Consider the following 7,500-nt stretch of genomic DNA (forward strand, 5'->3'; position numbering starts at 1 on the left):
CTCGACCACCATCGGCACACGCTCGGCCCTGGTGCGGTCGGTTGCCTCGAGCACCATCGGCACACGCTGGGCCCTGGTGCGGCAGGTTGCCTCGAGCACCATCGGCACACGCTGGGCCCTGGTGCGGGCGGTTGCCTCGACCACCATCGGCACACGCTGGGCCCTGGTGCGGGCGCTTGCCTCGACCACCATCGGCACACGCTGGGCCCTGGTGCGGGCGCTTGCCTCGAGCACCATCGGCAGACGCTGGGCCCTGGTGCGGCAGGTTGCCTCGAGCACCATCGGCAGACGCTGGGCCCTGGTGCGGCAGGTTGCCTCGAGCACCATCGGCACACGCTGGGCCCTGGTGCGGTCGGTTGACTCGAGCACCATCGGCACACGCTGGGCGCTGGTGCGGGAACTTGCCTCGACCACCATCGGCACACGCTGGGCCCTGGTGCGGCAGGTTGCCTCGATCACCATCGGCACACGCTGGGCCCTGGTGCGACAGGTTGCCTCGAGCACCATCGGCACACTATCGGCCCTGGTGCGGGCGGTTGCCTCGACCACCATCGGCACACGCTGGGCCCTGGTGCGGGCGCTTGCCTCGAGCACCATCGGCACACGCTGGGCCCTGGTGGGTTTAGGCACATCTTCAAATTTCTGCCGTGCCAATGCCATTTTTATGGCTTGTAAATTCATACAATGGTCCCCTAAGCCTTCACGTGAAGTTTCGTTGGAAGATGACTCGTTTTCTATTTTTCACGATTTTCGAAACTTTTTGCGGTTCGGGATTTTTTAAAATTTTTTTATAAGGATTTTTGGCCCCAAATTTTGTAGGCATGATCCTTCTATTTTTGTTGGCATGCACAAAAAAATTCAGCTAAAAACTCGAAGTAGAGAAGATTTTGTGACCGTTTGAAAAAAGTGTCCCCATTTCAGACACTTTAACGGCTACTGGTAGCAAACCTGTAAAATCTCAAATGCTCTTTAAGGGGGTGTGAATTCTCAGAGGTTTGATGAGGGATAGGGGGCCAACACAAGGCCAAGTACCAGCACCCATCGCACATCATGTGCGCACACCCCCCCGGCCCCCCTCCCAATCGCCGGAACCCCAATGCCGCCGGTCAGGTTCTCCGGCGGTACTCCGGCGATGCTCCGGCGATGCTCCGGCGATGCTGTCCCGAGTGAAAAAAATGCGGCACCAGCACATGCTGGAGCCAAGCATGGGCACCGTGGCTCAAAATCGAACTTCGGCCAAGGCCTCGACCATCAATGGCACATGATGACGCATGGTGATGGCACATGCATCGACCATCATCGGCATAGGCTGCCCTTCGGTACGGGCACTTGCCTCGACCGCCATCGGCACAAGCTGGGCCCTGGTGTGGGTTGTTGCCTCGATCACAATCGGCACATGCTGAGCCTTGGTGCGGGCGGTTGCCTCGAGCACCATCGGCAGACCCTGGGCCCTGGTGCGGCCGATTGCCCCGATAACCATCGGCACACGCTGGGCCCTGGGGCGGGCGCTTGCCCCCAGCACCATCGGCACACGCTGGGCCCTGGTGCGGGCGCTTGCCCCCAGCACCATCGGCACACGCTGGGCCCTGGTACGGGCGGTTGCCCCGAACACCATCGACACAAGCCGGCCCTTGGTGCGGGCTCCTGGCTCGACCACCATCGGCACACGCTGGGCCCTGGTGCGGGCGGTTGCCTCGAACACCATCGGCACACGCCGGCCCTTGGTGCGGCCGGTTGCCTCGACCACCATCGGCACACGCTCGGCCTTGGTGAGGGCGCTTGCCTCGACCACCATCGGCACACGCTGCGCCCTGGTGCGGGTGTCACGGGCTCCGACCTTAGACTCAGAATCCGTGCGGCCTTAGGCTTGGAATCTCGTCCTTGATGCCTAAGTCAGCCTAAAACACAAGCGTGTGGGCACTAGAACAAAGGGAAGGGCTGATTACGCAAGTTAAAGAGAAACAGGACAGGAAAACAGAATTCTGGAAATGCTCTTGTATTCACTGAAACAGAAGTGTTTGATGGTGTACAAATGAGGGTGGAGCAGCCCTCTATTTATAGTTGAGGCTCCAGCTACAACTTAATGGCAAATCCCTAAAATAAAGGCTACAATCATGGGATTACATTTAATCAAGATGCTGGTTCCTGATTTTCAGGGTCAACCAAATCTGCCAGGATGCTGATGCTGATCCTGCCTGGTTCCAGAAGCTTCCCTTGCGTATCCAGCACCTCGGGCCCTTCTGGATGTGGTGCGGGCAGCCCAAATGCCAGGCCTTGGTCTCATGAGTTGGCCTGCAAGATGGGCGGGCGTTTGGAGCTCGTTTGATAGGCTTTGCGCACTGATACCCGCCAGCACGCCTGGTCTGCGGGCCTTAGCTGCTGGCTCGCCTGCTGGTCTGGCTGATGTGCCTGGCGCGCCCGCCCAGGGCGTGACATTCTCCCCCACCTGATTGCGCAACGCCCTCGTTGCGTCTTCTGCATGGTACTGCCTGATCTGGTCCCCGAACTGCCATAAGTCCTCTGCTGGTTCCCAGCTCGCCTCACTGTCTGGAAGTCCCTTCCAGCGCACCAAGTACTCATGTCTTGGTTGATAGTTCTTCCGTCTCACTTCCCGGTCAGCCATAATGCTGTGGACCTCCTTCTCATATGAGGCCCTTGCTCCCAACGGTGCACGCTTTGACTCTGCCCGTCCTGGATCTCCCTCATCCTCATGGAACGGCTTGAGCATGCTCACATGGAACACCGGGTGTACCCTCGGCTTGGGTGGCATATCCAGCTTGTAGGCAACCTTGCCTACTCTCTTGACTACTCGGAAAGGTCCCTCATACCTCCGGACTAGGCCTTTGTGCAGCCCCCTGTGGCGCACAATGGGATGCAGCTTCACTAACACCAAGTCTCCAACCTGGAACTGCACATCCCGCCTCTTCTGGTCTGCCCACTTCTTCGACCTCTTGGCCGCCTTGTGTAGACAAACTCTGGCCAAGTCAGCTTGCTCCTGCCATGCCTTGGCAAACTTGTATGCTGCTGGATTCGGCCCTGTATAACCTGCAGCAATCGAACCGGGTGTTAGTGGTTGTTGCCCTGTCACAACCTCAAATGGGCTCTGGTTCGTTGCCTCGCTCCTTTGCAAGTTGTAGGAAAACTGCGCAATATCCAGTAGCTTTGGCCAGTCCCTTTGTGTGGCACTCACATAGTGCCTGAGGTAGACCTCCAGTAGTCCATTCACACGTTCTGTCTGCCCATCGGTCTGCGGATGCATGCTGGTGGAAAAGTTCAAGTCTGACCCCAACAGCTTGAACAACTCAGTCCAGAACCTGCCCGTGAAACGCCCGTCCCGATCACTAACAATGGTCCTCGGCACTCCCCAGTACTTCACCATGTTCTTCAGGAACAATCGAGCTGCCTCCTCGGCTGGGCACTCCTTGGTTGCTGGAATGAAGATTCCATACTTGGAAAACCTGTCCACCACTACCATGATGCTTCCAAACCCCTCTGTCTTGGGTAGACCGACTATAAAGTCCAGAGAAACACTCTCCCATGGTCGCTCTGGCACTGGCAATGGCTCCAAGAGACCCCCTGGTTTCTTGAGCTCCACCTTGTCCTGTTGGCACACAAGACAAGTCTTCACATAGGCCTCCACATCATCCCTCATGTGCGGCCAGTAGTACCGGTCCTCGATCAGCGCCAAGGTGCGACTCACTCCTGGGTGTCCAGCCCACCTTGAATCATGACACTCTTGCAAAACTTCCTTGCGGAGCTTCCCGTGCTGCGGCACAAACAGTCTACTGCCCCTGGTGTACAGCAACCCATCCTGCAACCAAAACCGCCTAGTCTTACCTTGCTGGGCGTACTCCATCAAAGCCTTGGCTGTAGGATCATGCGCAAGTCCCTCCTTGATGCGCGGCACCAGTGACCCCTCTGGTTGGCTAATGGCAGCAAGGTTAGCCTTTCTGCTCAGGGCGTCTGCCACTAGGTTCGCCCGCCCCGGCTTGTACTCCATCTGAAAATCAAATTCCGCAAGAAAATCTTGCCATCTCGCCTGCTTGGGGGACAGCTTCTTCTGCGTCTGGAAGTAGCTGGTTGCCACATTGTCCGTCCTCACCACGAACCTCGACCCCAACAGGTAATGGCGCCAAGTGCGCAAGCAGTGCACCACTGCAGTCATCTCCTTCTCTTGGACCGTGTACTTGCGTTCAGTCTCGTTCAGCTTCCTGCTCTCAAACGCGACTGGACGTCCCTCTTGCATCAACACGCCCCCTATGGCAAAGTCTGATGCATCCGTATGCACCTCATACGGTTTGGCATGGTCTGGCAAGGCCAAGACTGGCTCCTCGGTCACAGCCCGCTTCAACCTGTCAAAGGCTTCCTGGCACCCTGCGCTCCACTCCCATGCTCTCCCTTTCTTGAGCAAGTCAGTCAATGGCGTGGCTATTGCTGAGTGACCCTTGATGAAGCGCCTGTAGTAGTTAACCAGCCCAAGGAACGATCTCAACTCAGTGACCTTGGCTGGCGGTTGCCACTCCAGGATGGCGTCTATCTTGCCTTCATCCATGCGTATCCTGCCACCTCCCACTATGTGGCCAAGGAATGGGATCTCCTGCTGGGCGAACGAGCACTTCTCCCTCTTGACAAACAGCTTGTGCGCCCGCAACACCTCGAACACCTGTCTCAAGTGGTCTACATGCTCTCCCAAAGTCTGGCTGTAGATCACAATGTCATCCAAATAAACCACAACAAACCGATCAAGGAATGACTGAAGTACCTTGTTCATAAGGGTGCAGAATGTTGCTGGGGCATTCGTGAGTCCGAAAGGCATCACCAAGAACTCATACGAACCATACCGAGTGACACATGCTGTCTTTTGCTCATCTCCCTCTGCGATCCTGACTTGATAATAGCCTGACCTCAAATCCAGCTTGGTGAACCACCTTGCGCTCCCAAGTTGATCGAACAAGTCCGCAATGAGTGGGATGGGGTACTTGTTCTTGATGGTCAGCTTGTTCAAAGCCCGGTAGTCTATGCACAGCCGCAACGACCCATCATGCTTGCGCTGGAATAGAACCGGTGCACCATAGGGTGCTTTCGATGGCCTGATGAAGCCAGCATCAACTAACTCCTTGAGCTGCTTCCTCAACTCCTCCAACTCTGGTGGAGACATTCGGTAAGGGGCTCTGGCTGGTGGCTTGGCCTCGGACACCAGCTCGATCTTGTGGTCCACCTCCCTCTTAGGTGGTAGCTTGCTAGGCAGCTTTGCGGGCATCACATCACTAAAGGTCTTCAGCACCTTTAGCACCTCCAAGGGTGACTCGGTCTCCTTCTCCCTTGGCTCATCATATTTCAGGGCTGCCAAGAAGGTGTCTTCTTGTCTGCTTACCGCCTTGGCAAATTGGATGGCTGACACCACCCTCGACCCAACTCCAGACCCTCTCCTCAATGGTACTAGGCATTGGCACCGTGCATCCAAGATGCAAACACAATCGGCAAAAGGCACAAGGAGGGCGTTAATCCGAACAAGGAAATCCAACCCAATCACAAACTCATAGTCGTCAAGGGGTATTACCTCAATGGTCTCCTTGCCTTTCCAATCTCCAAGCTGCAACTCTACTCCCCGTGCTACTCCAATGGCTGGAACTTCCTTGGAGTTCACCGTCTTAATGGTACCAGTCCCTTTCTGCACCTTTAGTCCGAGCTTCCGGGCTCCATCACCTGAAATAAAAAGATGTGAGGCACCTGTGTCCACCAGTGCGCTCACCTTCTGACCCGCAACCATCAGATCCGCAAACATCAAGCCCTTTGGCTTGCGGCTCCCCTTACTCTGGACAGCATTGAGCACCAACGACCCAAGCTTTGCTGCCCCTGACTCTGGCTCCTCGTCAGACTCCCTGTCTACAGCAGCCAGCTTGCCCTTCTGCGGGCAATTGCGTGCTATGTGGCTCCCTCCACATAGGTAACATGCTAGTGGCTCTCGGTCCCCCTTTGCTTTCCACTTGCCTGTTGATGGCTTCCTCTCGCCATCCTTGGTTGAACGGTCTCGGTCTCCATCCTTGGACTCCCGGTCACGGTCCTTCCCATTGGACTGCTTCTTCCGGTCCCTATCGTCCCTGCCCTTACCCTTGGGCTTGGTAGACTCGAACTTGTTCAGAGGCTTGAATTCTATCAACGCCTCGGCAGTGGTCATGGCTTTAGCCAAGTCATGAACTCCCCTCCTTTGTAGCTCATGCTTCACCCACGGCTTCAGCCCATCCATGAAAGCAAAGAATGCGTCCTTCTCGCCTAGATCCGAGATCTGTAGCATCAGTTCAGAGAATTTTTGAACATACTCTCTTATGTTCCCTTGCTGGCTCAACCTGCGCAACTTTGCCCGTGCCTCATCATCGGCATACTCCGGGTAAAATTGTTCTCTGAACTCTTTTTGGAACTCTGCCCAGGTTCCAATCTTGGCGTTCCCACGCCTGACATCATCACACCTGCGCCTCCACCACAATAAGGCTACATCAGTGAGATACATAGCAGCGGTGCTTACCTTTATCACCTCGTCTTGTATGCCCATGGCCTGGAAGTACTGCTCCATACCCCAAAGGTAGTTGTCTACTTCCTTAGCCGCCCTAGTCCCCTTAAACTCCTTAGGCTTGGGGACATCCAATCTGGATCTGGACACTCCAGCAAACATGCCATTCCCAATGGCAGTCTTGCAAGTCACGAGCTCACTGGTAAGCTCCTCCATCCGCTGGCGCATGGCCTCCATGCCATGGCGCATGGCCTCCATGCCATCTCGCAAAGTCAGAACTTCCGCCTCCAAGGATTCATTCTTTCGGGTGATCTCATCCAGGCCATTGTTGAGAGCAGCTGCTAGCTCACTTTGGATCTCCTCCCCCATGGAGTCTAGCGATGCAATGTGAGTTTCTACTTCCTCCAGCTTCTCCCCCATGTCGCCTATGGTCACCTCCACCTTGGCCAGCCTACCGTCCATGGTAGACCAGATATCTCTAGAACAAGCTTTCTTGCCTCTTCCTCGCCCATGCTCCTGGGCCTCTGGTTGTTGGCTAGCAACGTCGCTTTGGGATGCCATCTCCTCAATCACGATCTAACCTGCACAACACAAACACGCAGAATCGAACTTGCTCTGATACCAACTGTCACGGGCTCCGACCTTAGACTCAGAATCCGTGCGGCCTTAGGCTTGGAATCTCGTCCTTGATGCCTAAGTCAGCCTAAAACACAAGCGTGTGGGCACTAGAACAAAGGGAAGGGCTGATTACGCAAGTTAAAGAGAAACAGGACAGGAAAACAGAATTCTGGAAATGCTCTTGTATTCACTGAAACAGAAGTGTTTGATGGTGTACAAATGAGGGTGGAGCAGCCCTCTATTTATAGTTGAGGCTCCAGCTACAACTTAATGGCAAATCCCTAAAATAAAGGCTACAATCATGGGATTACATTTAATCAAGATGCTGGTTCCTGATTTTCAGGGTCAACCAAATCTGCCAGGATGCTGATGCT

This window comes from Durio zibethinus, unplaced genomic scaffold (genome assembly GCF_047325235.1).
Source record: "Durio zibethinus cultivar Kanyao isolate XHJ-2024 unplaced genomic scaffold, ASM4732523v1 HiC_scaffold_387, whole genome shotgun sequence".
Taxonomy (NCBI): domain Eukaryota; kingdom Viridiplantae; phylum Streptophyta; class Magnoliopsida; order Malvales; family Malvaceae; genus Durio; species Durio zibethinus.